This window comes from Equus caballus, unplaced genomic scaffold (genome assembly GCF_041296265.1).
Source record: "Equus caballus isolate H_3958 breed thoroughbred unplaced genomic scaffold, TB-T2T haplotype2-0000451, whole genome shotgun sequence".
Lineage (NCBI taxonomy): Eukaryota > Metazoa > Chordata > Mammalia > Perissodactyla > Equidae > Equus > Equus caballus.
In genome coordinates, this window is record NW_027221893.1 from 301,799 (window position 1) to 321,352 (window position 19,554).

Here is a 19,554-nt window from a genome sequence, read left to right on the forward strand (position 1 = left end):
AAAAGTAGATTATCGAGGGAAGAAGGAAAATATAAATGGGAAGGGAAATAAATCAGGAGCACTGAACACCGTTAAGCCCAAATGGCTGAAAAGACAAAGGGAAAGAAGCAAATTTTTCCCTTATGATGCTGCATCCATCCTTCCTTCCTTTCCAATCCATGGCCGCCATCGCCAGCCTAGTCTAACCTTATTTCTTAATGCCTGAATTTTTGCTATATCATCTTACCTAATCTCCCTGCCTAGTTTTTACCCCTTAGAAATCATCAAAAATGGGGCCAGCCCGGTGGTGTAGTGGTTAAGTTTGTGTGCTCCTCTTTGGCGGCCTGGGGTTTGTAGGTTCCCATTCTGGCACAGACCTATACACTGCTGATCAGGCCATGCTGTGGCAGGCGAGCCACGGATGAAATGGAGGAAGATGGGCACGGATGTTAGCTCAGGGCCAATCTTCCTCCAAGAAAAGAGAAAGAAATAAAATAAAATAGATCATCAAAAACACTCCTTTCCTCATGGTGCTCTCAGTTACAAAAAAAGAAAAGAGAACACTAAATGACTTCTGAAGGATTAAGTCCAATAGAAACATTTTAAGAATTTTCATAATCTGACCTAACTTTCCTTGCCACTCTTGTTTCTCAAGTCTCCCATATGTGAAACTCTTTACTCAGCCAGAGCACTCTACTCAATGTATCCAAATACACAGAAAAATGAGACTAGATCTCACTATTACATCATGAAAAATACAAAACCTGAATCAAGGAAAATAACAGACAACAAAAATATTACATTACAGAAAGCAGTGTGGTGACATTATAAGCTTCTAATTATAGCGCTTATGGTCCAGCTCACTTCTCATGAATACAGCCTTCTCCTTTTGTCTTCTGTCCTTTGCTCTAAGGATCCTATCACCAGGAGCATTCCCCGCCGCTCTCTGCCTTCCTAAATCCTGTCTCATCAGGACCCACAACATTAACTGACTAATTTGGAAGACGTGTGATTAACAGAATCATTCTGGACCTGAAGTCCCTTGTTAACACTACAGCATCAGATTTGATTCTCGATGGACACCAAGTCACTCAAATTCCATCTCAGTTTTTACTCTGTAGATTTGTTCAGTATACAGTTGATTAAAAGACCATTCACCCCAGTTTGGTAGATAATTCAACCAGCCTCCAATCCAAAGTTTGTACAACTTTGATTTGTAGTAATTACAAACAGTAATTACAGAAACAGTTAAAACATTCATTGCTAATATTGTAACTCTTTGGGAACCTGATATAAATGCAGTTTTAAAAAAACAGGATACTTGAAGATAGTAACGTACACCGTGATTAACAAGATTTTGTGGTGAGAGTAGTTTATTGTCAGGTATAATTAAAGCTGTAGATGCTATTCTGAAAGTACAGACTTTAGGGGGCAAGGGAAGAGAGTTTTTGAAGCAAAGTACAAATTAGGAATAATTACAGTGATGGTTATGGAATGTCAACATCCATTTCATCATGATGAGCTCAGTCTCCTTCAAAATTCACTTGAGTCCGGGAAAGCATTAGTGTAAGACAAAAGGCAGCTTTGGGAAAAATACCTTTGAAGTATTAAGGAGTAGAGTGATTGGCAGTCAGCAAACATAAAAATGGACGAAAGAGTAAATGTCTTGATCACCTACGGAAAGTGTACACTTGAAGTATCTTATTAAAAAACCAGTTTTCTTTTTCATGTCCAATGTTGAATGCACCTGCAATTGTTGTTTTTTAATCTATTTTGATCCCCAAACTGGATATAACTAAATGTTTTATGGGAGTCTATAAAGGTGATGAAATTATAAAGAAAAGTAAGTGAAAGATTATCAGACAGGAGAGTGGAGGCTTCTGGGGTGATATCAACATTGTATGATTTGACATGAGTGGTGGGTCTGTGGGTGCTCACTTCATTCTCCTTGTTTATGGTTTATGCGTGTTGCTGTTTACAAAGCAGTTATGTAGAAAATCCGCTGACACTACTACCTTCGACAGTTCATTAGCCCAAGGGTGTCTGTTATGCTTTAACCAGGGCTTTGCTCATGTTCCCTTTTGCCCACATGAAGCCAGTTGTGCATTAAGAGATGACACAAACATCTCTTGAAACAAGAGATTTCTTCTTGTTTTCTAGAAGAAGTAGCGAAGCTGGTCTAGCGCTTGGTGATGTTTCCAAACAGTCCTTTTGTGAATGGCCGTGAGAAGATGTCCTTCTTCAGCCAAGGATGAAGTCTTATACTTTGTATTATTTAAAGTACCTGATGCCATGCTACACAACTAGTGAGTGTGCATCCATCCATCTGACAGATATTTATTGACTCACCTACCAGCTGACTGCCTGGGAAGCCAGAGCAGTTTGCCAACTAATATGGGTAATTGGGATTTGATAAGTGCTATAAAGACACCAGAGATTCAGCAGTTTCTCCCAGCTATGGAACTTATTTTGGCTAATGGATATCACTCCCACTCCCATTTCAATCTTACAAAGGGATGCTAGAAGAGGATTGAGCAGTCAGAAGGTGGAAACTTAATAAAAATTGAAAGTCAGAGACGGGAGGGAATGAAAGCAGCAGAGGAAGAAGGAGGCAGAGACTGGACGGCCAGCAAGGCCTCAGTGCCCTGCACAGTTTAAGCTGAGCCAGGTATTCTTCCTGTTTCCTTGCTTGATCTTTGCTTGATCCTCCCTCTTGCCGACGCCCTCACCTGGAGGAGTCAAGCCCAGCACAGATGCCACTGAGACAGGTCAAAGCCAGGGAAAGGTCCTGGGATCAAAACTTGGCTAAGTATGATCCAAACTTCCAAGCAGTCAGAAGTAGAAAGAGCCAGAAGATAAACCTAACCCATTTTTGAAGGGGTGCCAAAGGTGAAAAGCAGGAAAACCAAAATTACTCATCAAGTCTAAAGGGGGAGCACAGAGCCAGAAGCTGAGAGGAGAAGAGGAGTCAAGCGAGTCAGTGCCAGGTAAAAACAGAAATAGAGAGTTGAAAAAAAAAAAAAAAAACAAAGCAAAGCGAAATGAAGGGTCCAAGACAATAATTGGGAGCATTCCCTGGGGTTTGATAATGGATTTTATGGGTTAGCTTAAGTTAAAAGCAAAAGATGTGAGCAGATACCTTCCTTCCTTCTGACATTATCTCCCACCTTATCAACAGTCCATTGTTACCAAGGCATTAACAACACTTACCAAACAAAGTCTAGAAGCCCTTTGGGCAGTCTTGCTAAGAACCATCTTAGTCTAGACTGATTTGGCCTTGAGGATGACCACATCTCCTCAGGACAGTTCTCCCTGGAGTCCTCCATTGGCTATTTTGGGAAATGACGCACTTGGACAAATGGTCTACCTAAATGAATGGTTCAGGTCTGAGCAGCATGAGACACTGGCAGATAGGAATGCCTCCCTTAGCAGCAGGAAATTCAGCACTTACCATGTCCCATGCGGCATGCTCTCCCAGAATACTTTTAATATGATATCCCAGTGTATTTAACATTTTAAAATTACTCCATTTGGTTAAAATCAATTAGATTTTTTTGAGGATCTTGGTCTTTCTCCAGCCCAGTTTAAACCATAATTTCCTGAAGACTAGGATTATCTCGCCATGTTCTTTTTCACGTCCCCGTCGTTTCTAGTCAAGCCTCAAAACGTGAAGTCTGCACTGTGGGTTCATAGCACCTCAGAGATCATCTCGATTCTCCCCATCCCACAGTGGGAAATTGACCTCAGTGAACGTGGAGTAGAGTGTTTAGTATCAGCCTTAAAATAAGTGTTTTCTTTTTTATTGTCTTTTCTTCCTGTCTGCTTTTCAGAGTAGAAGCAACAGTAATTTAAACTTTTCTACTATGTGACCTACACTCCACAGGTACCTTATAATAGCTGAGCCAGGGCTTAACAAAGGAATTGGGTGTGTGTGGTATTTGTGTGAGCATGTGCTTGTGTGTGTGTGTGTGTGTGTGTGTGTCACAATCTGATTGCCGATGTGGGATGGGAGATGGGAAAGAATGTTTAGGCACTTGTGTATTTATATCAAAGAGATGGTAGGACCCACAAAAAAGAATTCATTTTTTGTGATGTTAATGTTATATTTTGGGGGGAGGTTTTGGGGGAGGAAGATTTGCTTCTAAGGGGTGGACTCATATCTCTGTGTGGGGAGGCTCAGTTATAACGACAACTGAAGTCTCTCCTGGCGTTGGCATATTTCATTCTCGTAGGGAGAAATGCAATGCTCATCCCTCCTCCCTCACACCCCCCACCACTTCCTTGGTGCCCTTCCAAGGTAGGGCCCTTGGTGCTGGCTGCTCATTCCTCCCCCAGGGGTGGCTTTCCAAGGCCAAGAGGGCCAGAGAGGGCTGCTGCCAGAGATGCTTCTGTTCTGGCTCCTTCTCACTCCCCTTCCTGTCTGCTGGGCCTTTTGGTGGCAGCACCTAGTCCTGACGGGGTTAGAGTACCACCCTGGAGCGGATGGTGTGTGCACCAGCAAGCATCCAGTCAATTCATGAGTTATCCTCTGCGTGAGCTGGGCTGTGATGTGCCGTTATCTTCCTGCTCCCATTGTACACTTCACACACCAGCTTTCTCTCCAGACAGTTGTTTGATCACTAACTACTTCGAATATCATGACCATAGGCTCATTTATTTTTTTCTGTTTTAAAGGATGGTGCTGGTGTGCACAGGGAGCAGCCACGTCAATTTACACATTTGCCAAGGTATCCGATTGTGAGCTGCCTATCAAGGTGCTGACTTTAATAAAAGCTTATTACCATGAGCATTATTTAGCATTTATGTGGCTCCTCACAATTGTTTACCCATTATTTCTCAGCGCTCCCCTGTCCAGGTGATCAGTGTTAGCAACCCGCATTGTAGAGGCAATAAATCCGGGGTCCTGGAGAGGTTTTAGTAATATCCCTAAAAGGACACAAAGTGAATAACCACAGAACAGTGACTTTCCTGGAACCCCTTGAAACTGGCCTGGACCCCTCTCCCTCTAGCATACTTGGCGAGTTCACTCATTCCACCATCTGGTTTGCAGACCTGCACAGGGTGGGCTCTTCTCACAGATTGCAGCTCCGATACCCTGAGGCCTTCCCTGGCAACCTTATCTACAACAGCATCCCTTCCCCAAGGCTCTATCACATTCCTGTGTTTATGGACTCCACAGAGCTTAGTGCCACCTGAAGTTATCTCGTTTATGTGAAGTTGTGTGTCTTTGTGTTTGTTGTCTGTCTGCACCATTCAGGAAGGTCATCACTATGAAAATAGCAGTCTTGCCTGGGTTGTTCATGCTGTGTCCATCCTCTTTGTTGAAAGCACCTGTCATTACAGTAGGCACTCAGTAATGCTTGTTGAGAGAATGACAAAGACAGACCCTGTAAATACTGTTACTCACACGTCATTTTCTTTGCCTTTTCATCTCTTTCTGGATTTTCTGGCCATAGTCACACATACAGTCAGTTATTCTCAATTACGCTGGAGCTAATGATCCAGGCTGTGGATGGCCCAGGTCCTTGGCTTCCTTCCCTCTCTGGCTTCCTCTCCTCTGGAGATTCCTCCAGATCTTTCGGTCTTTTCTGGCCTTAGTTGAGAGGGGTCGAGAGGAGAGTAGGGCAATGAAAGTCCTATTAGACAATTTTGCAAGTTCTAATAGCTTTTGACAGGTACAAAGTTGAAATTATTGATCTGAAGATTTATTTTTTACCTTATTTGTGGATTTAAAAAAATGCATCTGTTTTATATATGCAGTACAGTGAAAAGTGCTTTGAAGAAGTTAAAAACACTGGATAAATGTAAGAGAGAATTATGTATGTATGTAGTCCCATTAACCTTGGTAATTGAGACTTGGTTGTAGATTTAAAATATAATTAGTTTTGATAGAACAGTAGCTCACACTTTTCTAATGGGTAGAGCCAGACGAGGCTTAGAAAACGTACCTTTGGTAGATTTTATTTTTGAGCCATCAAATCAAGACAAAGCTTACAATTCCTTCAGAGGCTAAAAGGGTGGCAGTAGTCGTGATTTCTCATCAACAAGTAAGAATAGGCAAATGGTCTTAAACGATTGAGTTTTCTTGCTTCAAATTTCAGGACAATGAGAATACAGTTTCCTCCGAAAAAATCTTAGGCTGATCTTGGAAGAAAGACCCCCTGGATCATCTAAAAATAAAGTTTTCTATTTAAAGGTTGGTTTTAATGTTCATTATAGCCCTATGTGCTACCAGAAAATGGTTTGCCTTTTTGTTTTAAACATAAGGAATCAATGTAACGCCTTATACCTGATAACCTGTGCTGTTGTATTTGGTCCTCCCTACAACTCTGTCCATAGATATTATTGTTGCCACTTTATAGATGAAAAAACGGAAGCAAAACCATTAAGTGCCTTCCCCAAGGTCTTAAAAGAAGTCACCAAGAAGGTGGTGTGGCTCAAGTCTCCTGACTCCAGTTTACTATTTCCCACAATAATGTTGGAAAACCACATTGGAACGGGAAGACTCATTCCAAGTACTGCTGTCACACCAGCAAGCTTCAAAGGTCAGGCAGATATTTTACTTTACGGTTAAATTGGCCACGTTTGCTCAGTGTGTGCTATATCCCAGGCCCTGTGCTTTGCCCTGGGAGGATTCTGGGAAAGTAAAAGACGGATTAGACTTTTCTGGCTCTTACAAGCTGGTGGGAATGGGAGACACATACATACAAACGTGGAAGGGCAAGGGGGACAGTGCACTAAGAGAGATACACAGCTCTGTGGGAGCAGGGGAGGAGCAGTCTCTGAACACGTTCCAGGAAAGGAGTCACCTTCCATGCCAAGATGAACTTTGCATGAATAAAGATTTAAGTGAGGAAAGATTGAGAAGAGTGAAGAGGGGAATGGGGTGTCGACCAAATTTCATCCACCTGCAATTTTACTTACTCAAATTTTATCTACCACGGCAAGAAGTTAGTGTCTAATATTTTAAAATTACTTTTAAATACAAGTATTTGCGTATTAGTTATATAAATAGAGGTAAACACCAGAACAACTGTGATAGAAACGGCTCAAGTGGTTTCCATGGGGAATGGAACTGGGGGGATAGGAAGGATTGGGGTTGTGAGGTGGGGGAGGGCCTGCCGTGGTTCTTTATAAAGCCTTCAGTACTATTTGGTTTTAAAGGCACAGGTATGGATTCCTTAGATAAATACTAATTTTTAAGTGAGCCTTAAAGAATGAGTAAGGTTTCTCCAAGGAGAGGGAGGAGGTGGGTATTTATAGCAGAGGACCCAACATTAACAGAGAGAGGCGGCAGGAGAGCAGAGGGAAGAGCAGGTGACCCATTAGGATGACTGTGGAACACACCTCCCTGCGTGGGGACACCTGAGCTGGTGCTTGATTGCAGAAGGCCTTGGATAGAAGGGCGCGCACAGACACACACACACACACACTCATGTGGTTGTCGGCAGGAAAGCAATAAAGGGTATTGGGCAAAGGGGTGATATGCTCAGAACTGAGCTTTACGTACAGCAGTGGTTCTCACCTTGGAGATTACCTTGCTTGTTAAAATTGCTGGGCCCCACATCAAAGTTTCTTCTTGAGTAGGTCCAGAGTGAGGCCCGAGAATCTGCATTTCTAATAAGTTCCCAGGCAATGCTAATGCTGCTGGTCTGGGAACCACAATTTGAGAAGCAATAATAGAGTAATCTGGCAACAAGGAGAAGTCGAGACTAGAGTAGTGGGAGAATGAAGGTCAAGGGACTGTTCCACTAGGACAGAGCAGAAGGAATGGGGCCCTGATGGTTAGTGACGGTGAGAAAGTCCAGAACAGCAATCAAGAAAACAGACTGACGGCTTCAAAGGATAGAGGACCATTGGGCCATGTTCTGGGTCACACCAAATCACAAATCACTGTTAAATCTCCAGTGCTTGGGCCAAGTATGCCAAGAAGCACCTGAAATTCATTTTTAAAGCAGCAATCCTGTCTAGAAATTAAGCTGTGAGTTTTGCCTTACTTTCCCTTTCTTCCCCATCTCTAACCTCATTCTAGTGCAATTTAGGTTACAAAAGCATCTTCCAGGGAGAGCATTCATATCTGCACGTGGTCAGAAAGTGTATCTGTCTGTATATATAAAATCGTATTAAAGCTGGTTTCCTTATTATTTCATTTTAGAACATCCCTGTAGCTAAATGGTGTTCAAAGTAAACATGGAGAACAGAAAGCATCCATCTCTACCTAGTGGGGCAAAAAATGACTGAATTCCCATACCATATAAATACCCCATGAAAACACAGAGGAATCCTTGATCCACCCAACATTCACTGAGTATCTGCCTTGTGGCAAGCACTGCGGATGTGCTTGGATACAAAGATAAATAAAACGTGGGCTCCACTCCCAGCAGTTCAACATCTAGCCGTCTTTGTCCCATGCTCTTAAATCTTGCTAAGGCTTGGGTTTTGTTTGTAATAGAAATTCTAAAGCAGGGACAGAAGAAGTTATCTTTTCTAAATTGCCCACCTCTGTTGTCTAATTATTCCACTGAGGAAAACACTTGGTCCTGGATTACTTCGCTGAGCTCAGATATGTTTTGCTGACACACAGAGTCTGGGCAGCATCCAGCCCCCCGTTTACTCCCTGGTCTTTAAGTCTAGTAAGTATTTTATCATTTACACCTTTCGATGTCCAAAGAGAGTGCCGCTCGGGGTTTAACACATGTAATTTCCTTTACTACCTCCCCAAATAACAGGGTCATTTCAGGACCAGGACAGTTTGGCACTGGGACGTGTTTCCCAGAAGTACTAATAGTTCGAGAGAGGAGCAAGTGTCTTCACATCTGCAGGTCTGGGTGCCGAACTTTCTACTGTCGGTGAGAATCATGTCCCAGTGAAAATGTAGAAGTGAACCAACCCTCAAAGGGATAAGGTGACAGGGAGTGGTGTTTACTTGAGTCAGAGAGTAACTGAAAATGACTTCTGCAGCTGGAATAAAACAAAGGGTTGAAGGTCAACTTCCTCTTTGATTTTGGCTAGTCAGCAGTTCAAGCAGCCTTTTCAAATGTTTCGTGTCTGCTGACTTGTCCAACTCTATAAAAGACCCCACATCTTGCACCAACCTGTACCTCTTGGGCACTGGAGCGAAACAAAAGGAAAAATGTTCCGTCTTATTAGAATTAATGAAGTCATGCCACTCACATCCGTCCACGTTACTCCACTTTGGTCACCACCATTGTGGTCCATGCTGACATCATTTCTCTCGTAGATTACTGCAGTGGCCTTCTCACTGGTCTCTCACATCCTGTTTACCCCATCCAAAGCATTCTTCACATTAAATCACTGTAATTCATTAATTCACAGTATTAATTCACAGTAATCTTTTGGAAACTCAAATAATACAACTAAAATCTGAATACCCTACACATATAAAGAAATCCTAACTTAAAAATTTCCCCTGGCTCCCCATTGCTCCAAAGACTTAACTAGTTCATTTGGCCCAGAGAACTCTGCTTAATCGGTGCCTCCCACGCTTTTCCCTCTTCTTGCTGCATCACGTTCCTCCCTCCTCACTCTCCCTGCTCTCATCACCCAGATTCCTCTGCCTGGAACACTTCTCCCTCCCTGCTTTGCCAAGTTGTCTCCTACTCACCTTTTACCTCTTAAGCCTTATCAGCTCCTGAGGGGTGGGTGAGGAAGACCCTCTTCTCCTTGGTTAGGCCAAATCCCCATGTTTTAAACTCCCTTGGCATCGACAACCAGCTCATGAACCCTTCATAGAATGTAACATGGGACATTTACACAATCTCGTATGATTAATTTCTGCCTGATCTCCCCTCTAGACTGTAAGATCCATGAAGGCAGAGACTCTACCTTTTTGCTTACCATTGTATTCCAGAGCCTGGCATAGTGTCTGGCACATGTTAGGTACTAAATAAATTCATTCTGAAGGAAGGAAGAATGAATGAGTGGTAAATTGATACTTCTAAAATAATAAAGAGGAGGCCTAGCATTTTAAATGAGTGATAATAATGGGTAGCACATATTAAACTTCTAGTGTTAGGTAAACACTGTTCAAAACTCTTTACTCATTCATTCCAGTTCCGAGGACCAACCCTATGAGTACACGTCAGTATCTGCACATAATAGATGAGATCTGAGACTCAGGCTACTTGTGCAAGGCCAGGCAGCCAGTGTAAGGTGAAGCCTTAACAGTTGTCAATGTTGTTACTCTATTTATTACTATTCTCACCTTGGTGGAGTTCCTAAGAGTGCCATCGTCAAAGGGGGTGGTGTTGGGCAGGCACAGCCCGCCCCCAGGCCTCTGAGCGCCTTCTCAGGCTGGGCCTGGAGTGAGAGTTTGGGGGCCCAGGGGCTGTGAGGGCCTGCCCACCGTAATGGAAATGGCAGATGGAGGAAAGGATCCTTCAGGCTGGGCAGTGGGGAAGGTCACTCAGGCATCCAGAAACCTTCCTCAGAACCTGTCTTTGAATTAAATCTCAACTCATATCTTCCAGAAGCCTGAGGTGAGATGTCTGGCCGTGTTGCTAGTGCCGTCGCCCTCAAGAAGCCAAACAGGCTCTCAGAGTCTCTCAGGCCCTGCCCCCGGACGTGGCCCCGCCCCAGAGCATGCTGGGCAGGACCTCCCCATAGATCCCTCCCATTGCCAATGTATTCCTCCAGAGGATTCTGAGCTCTGCTTGGTGTTTCCAGCTGTGATGAGGTAAATGTAGTCTTGGTCCTCTGGAAAAGTAGATAATTAAGGCAGATAGTCCACACATGTGAAAGTGGTGTGACTTGGAAAGGGTGGGCAGATCCCAGGTTGGGAGGATTAAGGAAAGCATTGAGGGAAACCTTTCAGTATGGTGGGAAGGAAGGAGGAAAGAAGAGATGGAGGATCTCATTTTGGTTTTGGTTTTGTTTTGTTTTGAAGTTTTTATGAAGAAAAGTTCCCATCTGATGACTTCTCTGTTTCCCTCTGGTGGTCCAGCACATATGATCAATGAGCGAGGAGTGTGGACAAGGTGTAGGAAAGTGGAATTGTTTTGAGAACTTAGGCAAGCGAGTTGACTGAGAAAACAATCACAGAAGCTCCCCCGAGACAGGGCCTCTGTTTGTTGCCTCCACTGGGTGTCCCAAGTGCTTGGAAGAGCGTCTGGCACATGGTAACACAGGAGGAATGACTGGATTCTGAGGCAGTGGTGGAGCTGAGCAACAGATGTAGAACAGAAGTTTATGGGGCACAAACACACTTGTGTGATTTTATCCAAGAGGAAGCAGGCCCTTATTTGAAGGCAGTTCTAAAACGGGCAGAGTTGGATTTTGCTAGACAGGACGAATGAAAGAAGGGGGTAGGCTGTTTAGAGCAGAGCAGTATATTTAGGTTTAGGATTAAGTGATGCCCCATGAAGTTTTCCTTGGAGAGGGAGGAAATGAAGACAAAGGTTGTCAGGTAAGCAGGGGAAAGTATGGAGTGGCTTGTAGTTCCTGAATAGGTTGAGGCATTAGCATGCTGAGGGCAGAAGCTGAGAGGATAAAGGGAGGAATGTCAGACTGTATTTTTTCAGAACACACAAGTGTTGCTGGTGATAAGTTCTAGGATATGGCCATAACTGAACTGGAATGAAGGTAAAGGACTCTAAGATGAGAAGGAGCAGACAGTGAGAGATCAGATCATTGGATGGTCTATCTGCATGGATGTTGGGGCCTCTGATTGATTCCTTCCCCTTTGAGTTCCTTTCCTGTCCACAGAATTGGCATTTCCTCTAACTCTAACCTTCAGTCCATGGCATGACTCTGGACAAGAAGGCAGAAATGGGGTGGTGAGAGAGAGGGTTGAAGTAGACATCCGTTTTGTTTTTGTTTTTATTTTGACACTCAGCATTCACTCACCTTCTAAAAATAGTCCTTCTTTTGCCCTCTGGGGATCTAACCCCGTTGTCAGTTTCAGTCCATGTGAAGTGGAGTTGTTTACCACTAACGCTCTTACTTTAAAGGAGGGCATTGAAGTCAGGCTTGGCCAAAAAGATTGGTCCATGCTTTTGGCAACAGTGATTGGTCAGGGATGGGCATGTGACCCAACAGGAAACAATAAGGCACAGTGGGACTTTTGAAGGGACTAGTGGGAGAAACAACCCATTTTTAGCTGCGCTTTTAGTTTGGAAGATGTAGCTACGAACTTGCCAGACAGACTTACAAGGTAGCCAGTCCAGAATCTAGAGCAGAGAAATGGATAGAAACTGAAACTTGATGACATCAGCTGAGCCCCAATATGAATCCTCCTGCGTGAGGGCAGCCTTACTCCCAGAGCTTTTTCAGGTGCCTGAGTCAACAGATCCTGTTTTTAAAGTCAGTTGAATTGCGCTTGCCATCATTTACATCCAAAGAATCCCTCACAGCGTAAGGGGGCTCTCCATCCCTGGCTCCCTCTTCTGTGCTAGCACTCTGAATATATATTACCTTCTCTGTCCTTCAGGTCGTGCCCTTCTATAAAAGAGGGTAAAGAAACCTACTTCAAAGCATTGTAAAGTTTAAATGGGATAATATACATAAAAAGCATAAATTTGTTTCACAACATTGAAGTACAATAAGCAGTACTTAATTTTTCTAAATTAAATTAAATCTGGCTCAAAGACCCCATTTTAAAGGGTAGGAAGATATACAATAGTAGTCATTAATGGGAGCTTTTTGCCTATTTAGTTAAGTATTCACCATCAAATATGTAGGTAAGAGCCTGTGATCTTGAGTCCATCTTGGTTGCCCCTGGGACTTTCATTGCCCAAGCCCTTCAGGCCCATTGAAAGGCCAGTGGCTGCACAGCCTCTGTGCTAAGTGTGAGCAATGCCGTGTCTTGCGACAGCTCTCAAGATGATGGGGCTTGATGATTAGTCATCTCAGCATCATCACTTCATCCCTTAAAACATTGTGCTGTCTCCTAGAGGACTTCCACACAGAACCCGTCCACCTAAGGGACTCGTGTCTACATCCTGATTCTCAGGGTCTTGGAGCCACTGCTACCTTTAGGCAACTCTCCTTCTCTCACCCCAGCACTTGTGTCAACCCCTATCTCCTCTCTCCTTGGAGCAGCCAGCTAAAGTCTCCTCCCACATGAGGGTCTGGACAGGACTGCACAACAGGTGTCTCACAACTTCTGCTTGGGTTCAGGAAACATGAAAGCCATTAATAACTCCTGAACCCAGAAGCCCAGAACTTCCTGTAAGACAAATGAGGAAAGGTAACTTTTATTCCTTCTGGAATCCCCTCAGGTGGAGGGTAGAAACAGCATTATCCTGCTTCAAATGAAGGTTGCCTCAAGCTGGGCAAGAATCCCTGCAAAGGAAAATTACCTACTCTTGTCAGCCCAACCCCCTCCCACAGTGAAGCATTGCTAAACTTGCATAATACTCAGTTCCTTCTCTACCTCCTGGCCCCCATAGAAGGAAGGAACAGACCCCGAGTCTCCTGGGAGAGATAGGGAGGCAGCCTCCACAAATCTCTGAGCTTCCACTTGGCCTCCCTAAGGAAGACCAAACGTGTCCTTGTGACCCCAGGAAAATAGCCTAAATTAGGCTCTGATCCAGGGCCAATGGAAGTTCCAGAGGAAAGGCCTCAAGAGGAGCCCCGGGGCCAGCCCCGTGGCCAAGTGGTTAAGTTCGCACGCTCCGCATTGGCGGCCCAGGGTTTCACTGGTTCGGATCCTGGGTGTGGACGTGGCACTGCTCCTCAGGCCACATTGAGGCGGCGTCCCACATGCCACAACTAGAGGGACCCACAACTGAAATATACAACTATGTACTGAGGGGATTTGTGGAGAAAAAAAGAAGGAGAAGATTGGCAACAGTTGTTAGCTCAGGTGCCAATCTTTTAAAAAAAAAAAAAAGAGAGAGAAGAGCCCCTTCTCATAGCCTGGGCCCCTTCATTGTGGCTGCAGATTACGGCACAGTTCTGAGTGTTAATCCATGTGAAGGCTGCCTCAAGAAAGCTGATTCCCTTAGGCAGCACCTGGTACCAGAGAAATTCACAGTGCCTGAAGCTGAGATCTGGGGTTCCCATACCCAAGCCACATCAAGGTACCAGTCAATTCATGCATTTTATTCGCCCTGACATTAGGTTTGGAGTGTGGGCTTGAGGGTATAAAAATTCAGGTAACCCATTCCCATCACATTCTATGTCACTGAAAATTCTTCAGGTGCCACAGAGTACCATGTAAATGAGACCCCCACCCCCACCCCCCACACCCCCCAAGCTGCACAGCACTGATCTCTGGGTATAAGCAGCAAGCCCATGAAATCTAGAGAAATTCCTCCTCATCTCTCCAGTCACTGTTCAGCTAATACGTTTTCCTTCTTTTGGTAAGAGTCCTGCTTTCCCATAGGAACTGGAATCTGGGAGAAAGGAAAACAGTACTAGAAGCAGAACAAGAGTGTGGGATCACTCCTGGGTGGTACTGTCACCTCATTTGGACAGTTCACTGCCTAGATGTGCTGAGTGTGCAAATTCTGTCTCGTTGCCTCATCCAGTGTTTCTCTGAATAGAAGCAAATATCTGGGCACCAGGTATGACTTGTCTTGTGACCCCAGCCAGTAAGTCAGCCCTTTTGAGCCACCACCTCTCCCTTGGTTAGAAGCTCTTTGGCAGTGGGTTCATGGAAAACATCCCAGAATGGGAGCTACATGCTGAATTCCCTAGTACTGGCTTTGCCATCGATTGTGTGATTCATTCTCTCTGATGTTCAAGCTGTGAGAAGCAAATTTGAAATGATGGATGTGCTATATTAAATATATCAATAAGAGCAGAAGTTAAACCTTGCAAGCTGTAGGGTTTGCTTCCTCGATAAGCCTGGCTATCTCTATGGGAACTGAAGGTTGCTTCTTTAGGCCTATAGTCGGGGAGCTAGAGCAGAGTGGAGATTTGGTGGCGGAGCGAGGATGAGCCGTCTTGCTCCTAATTTTTCCTCCCCTCTAAGTCTGAATACTGGCAGTGGTGAGGCAGGTGGTTCTAAGGGCTCCTTTCACTTTACCGTTCATGATGACCCCACACCGCCTTTACCTCCATGCCACCTTTCCCTGCTTCTTTGGATGCTTCAATCTCTTTGATGTTTTTCTTACCAGACGTTTCTCCGCTTAGCCATTAAACAGCTTTACCTTTGATGACGTGGATATGGATGAGCACAAGGATCCACTTGGTCCCTTTGGTCACTTTTGCTTCAGTGAACTCAGTGGGATGTCCAAGAAGAAACCCTTGTGTTAGGAAGAGTTCTAAGAAGGTTTCAAAGATCCCTTCTTTTGCTAGTCACACCCTTGTATAAACTGCTCCCCTTGAGTGTAAGCTGGACCTCGTGATTTGCTTCTGACTAATAGAATAAGGGAAAGGTGATGGGATATCATTTCCCTCGTTAGTTTACAAGATTGTGACTTCTGTCTTGCTAGCAGACTCTCTCCTGGCTTTGATGAAGCAAGCTGCCATGGTGGAGAGGCCTACATGACAAGGAACTGAAGGTTGCCTCCGGCCAACTCCAGCCAACAGCCATCCAGGAATTGAGGCTCTCTGTCCAACAGGCCTTCAGGAACTGCATCCAGCCAGCAGCTATAGAAGTGAGCGAAGAAGTGTGTATTTCCCCAGTCAAGCCTTCAGCTGAGACCCCAGCCCCAGCTGCCACCTTAATTGCAGCCTTGTGAGAGACCTTGGAGCAGAGAACCCAGGTAGGCCTTGCCTAGATCCCTCACCAACAGAAACTATGAATTAATAAATACTTGGTTTTTTAAGCCACTAACTTTTGGGGTATTTGTTATATAGGAACTAACACACCCCTAAATTACTGTAACCTTGGTGTAAGATGTAGCATGGCTGGGAAGGCAGGCACCAAATGAGAGGACAACCTCCTTGACAGCATTCCTGGAGACACTGTCTTCAATCTCGAAGACTATCCCAAGTTCTCTTAGCTGCAGTGGTATCATTGTGCTCCCCCCAGCCCTGATTAGTCTCCAGGAGGTGAGGCCTAGGTAAGGTAATGCTGGGTGGAGTGGATGGCCAGGATGTGGGGTGTTAATCTGTCTGGAAGGGACATTTTGAGCTCGAAGTGACCCTCAGGGATCATGAGGTGTGATGATAAGGTCATTCTTCCCCTCCTCATTTTTTCTTTCCTTTTCCACTCACTCCACCATTCCTTTTTCCCTACTTGTTGTCTCCTTTTGCCCCAAATTCTGGGTGGCTGCCTGACGACCATTCCTACAAATGATAGCCAGGTGATCTCTTGGTCTTGCAATAATTCTACCAAGCTGGGCATCCTGAGGAAGTTTCCCTCGGGAGCGTCTCTGCCCTTTCCTTGAGGTGTCCTCACATGCAGGGAGACCTCATTGTTGAGCTCAGAATGTGCCTTCCAGACAGATTACCACCCCACATATAACAGATTCTTCGGTGGGACCCACCCAGTTCCTGGACCCTGCCCTGGCCACTCCAGTGTCCACAATCGCAAAACCCACCCATACGCACACCTGCACTGACTGCTCACCTGTGAGATACTCAGGAATCAGCAACTTTTTCTAAATGAAGGTAAGTTACCGTTTTCAGGAAAATATTCATATCTCTGGTCCTTTTCAGAGCTGCAAGGTCTCTCCTCCCGTCTGCTCCAGGAAGGGTAGAGGAAGGGGAAGGGTGAACTGCCCCCCATTTTCGTTAGGGTCAGCTGAGGCGTGGGGACGCGGCCCACCACCCAGACCTCCTGAGGGAGAGAAAGGCTCTTAGGAGCAGGTGACATTCATTCCTCACCAAGAGATCCAAGAGCAACATTTCCCCCTGCCACTCACCTCAGGGCCTAAACACCCCCACACTTCCAATTCCAAAACTTTCTGAGGCAACAAGGGGAAATTCTGGCTGTATCCTTCCAGAGGAACGCATCCCACCCTGCAGCTGTGTATAGTTCAGGATAGTGAGGGAGCAGATGGAAAGACAAGTTGAGCCAAGTTCTGGACTTGAAGGGTTCTTCTCATTTTGAGAAGGCCCGGAAGTTTTTAGAGTAAACTTTTTGTACTTTTTATGAAAAAGTAAAGTGTTTTAAGTACAGGACATCTGAGTAAGGTCAAATACAGGACCCAAGATAAGACTGAGAAAGCCACTGTCAGGCCCCCTACAAGGGACTGGTCATCTTGCAGAAACCAAATGAGGAAATCAGTCAGAGCTGACTTCCCTCCTTCCTTTCCCTGAGCATAAGCGCTGGGAACCCCAAACCCACTCCCCCAAAGCACCACACAGAGAACACTACTCTCTCCTAGCAGAAACATTTATTGAGGACGATCAGTATCCTTGGTTGTGCTAACCATGGTTCTCATCAGAGGATGTGTTCTCGTGAAAATGGCAATGCTTTCTCAACAAGGACTGAATGATTTCTTTGGGGACATTTTTCCTCCCTGGAAGTGTTGGAGAAGCATTTCCTGTTTGAATAGAAGAGTCAGATCTCTGAACACAGTGCTTTCATTAGAGGTGAGGGTGGCCGGAGGCACGTGGCATACATCATGCATGCAGGTGGGTCTTGGATGGGGCACAGACTCCCTTTAGGGTGGGGAAGGGGGTTGACTCTGGCATAAATGCTGGTCCTTGAAGGCCACAACTTTCCAGGGCTGTCTGATCCTGTCTCTTTTCTGTCTAACCCTTGTACGAAAACTCTTGTCAGGAGGGACAGCATCTTGGCTGCAGGATGTGGTCCTTGCCCATTCCCCTGGCTGTGGGTCAGAGAGAGCCCCGTAGTTGGAGGGATGTCCCTCGTCAGGCTCTACCTGGGCCTGCAGTTCCCCCTTCTGCTGACTTCACTCTGCAGCCTCAGGTTCGTATCTCCATGCCGGTTTCTCCTCTAGGATCTTCCCGATGGCTGCCATGAGCTCATGAGCTTCAGGAGGCCCACAGCTCACGAGAGCTGCACTTTGAGCTGGGTCTCGGAGCGGTGCAAAGGTTGACGTGAACTTGGCTTTTTGCTGGGGACTTTCCTGCCCTGTGATTTTTTTCTTGGAATTAATCCACTGAAAAAACTGCCTCATTTTTTTTCTGAAGTAACTTTCAGGAGGAAACTGTTCATTCTGTGACAGATACGGGAAAGTGCCCTCTAATTCTCTGTCCTCAATAGAGTGGCTCTTCTTTCTGGCTTTAGACGTCCCAACTCCTGAATCCTCGCTTCCACATTCTCCTGCTCTGGAGTCCAGAGGTCTCACTGTCTTTGCAGCTGGTGGGAAATTCCTATCCTGGCATTTCCATGAGACATGCTTAGAGGCCCAGGGTTCCCGCCAATCCCCATTGTCCTCCAAGTGGACTTGCAGCACCTGGGAAGCTCCCATGTCCCCACTGGAGACGCTCTGGGACTGAGTCAGTGAGGAGTCGGAAGGCAAGCTATCTGAAGTAAGGGATATGTCAGCGGGAGAGCCTTTAGGCTGGCTATGTTCCCTGCTCTTCAATTGAAACTTCAACTCGGTAAGGAGCTGTTTTTTAATGTCTGATGGCTTGGAATCTTGGGGAACTGGTATTTTTGGTGAGGGACATTGACTGGTCAGGGTAGTTTCTACTTTGCTCACATTGATATTTACCATTTGGGAGCTTCCCAACTTGTTGGTTGTCAAGATGTCACAAGATTGTGATGTAAGAACGCACAGCTCCTCAGCCTTGAATATCTCCCTGAAGTTCATGGTGGACGTGGAAAAATGTTTTCAATTCTTCTCCACCATCTTTTGGCCCTGAATCATGTCCTCTCTATCACTGGAACTCACATTCTCATCCCTTGGCACATGTCCAGCCCCAGCTTGCCTTGTGGGCACCTCTCGGCTGCATCTGTTATTGTCTAGTGCAGTCTTACTCTGACTCACTTTGTCTATAAAGCTGTGTGTGAGGATCTCTGAAGTCTGTCTGCCATGCTCGATTGACTGGATGTCCTTGGCAAGCTCCTGGTCGCTATCAGAGTGGGATGGTTTTAGGGCCCCCTGTCCTTCGTTGCCCGCAGATGAGGTAGCAGGGAGTGGAAGATCCAGGATGGGGACTGAATTCGTTGTTTGCACCTTATTTCCCTGAAAACTTTTAGAGCTTCCCTCAAGGGGCTTGGAAACCTCAAATTCCTTTCCCTTACTTGGAGTCTTATTTCGTTTGTCACCTATGTCTTGACCCCCTCTTATTACTTACAGAACAATCATTTTATTCTATTTTTCCCTTTTTCTCCTCCCTTCCATTTTTAAAATCATGTTGTTTTTAGAAAACAAAATTGGTATTTTATTTTTCCACCCTTGTAACCATCTTTATTTTACTTAGACATCTACAACTTAATGTATTTCACGCTCACCATCATAATGCTTTTTGAATTTTGCCCCAGTTGACACTCAGCCAATTTTTGAGTCCCAGTCTGTCTAAGTGGAGTTGCCTTTCCTCCAAACCCCTATTGTAAGGGTGGGTATGTGTGCAGTCCATGGTGAGACCCCCATATATCTGTAACCTGGTGCATAGTCTGGGACTCACCTCTGGTTCATGAGCTGCAGATGTTCTGGGGGAGACCAACCATGGCTCCACCAAGGCCGTGAATATCAGAGGCGGCACTTCCATCCTGATAGGTGAACTGTACACATTAAGGGCAAG

At 45.2% G+C, this 19,554-nt stretch overlaps 1 protein-coding gene across 1 annotated transcript in view; it reads left to right on the forward strand.

Annotated features, from left to right (window-relative positions):
• LOC138922107 (ATP-binding cassette sub-family D member 2-like) overlaps window positions 1–19,554 on the forward strand; it is a 284,371-nt gene that overhangs the window by 249,343 nt on the left and 15,474 nt on the right. The window contains exons 12-18 of the mRNA XM_070258930.1: window positions 2,140–2,285; window positions 6,081–6,175; window positions 6,319–6,524; window positions 8,135–8,612; window positions 8,709–8,828; window positions 10,470–10,675; window positions 15,381–15,653. The gene's annotated coding sequence lies outside the window, so the exon portion shown is untranslated. The remainder of the gene's footprint in view (window positions 1–2,139; window positions 2,286–6,080; window positions 6,176–6,318; window positions 6,525–8,134; window positions 8,613–8,708; window positions 8,829–10,469; window positions 10,676–15,380; window positions 15,654–19,554) is intronic.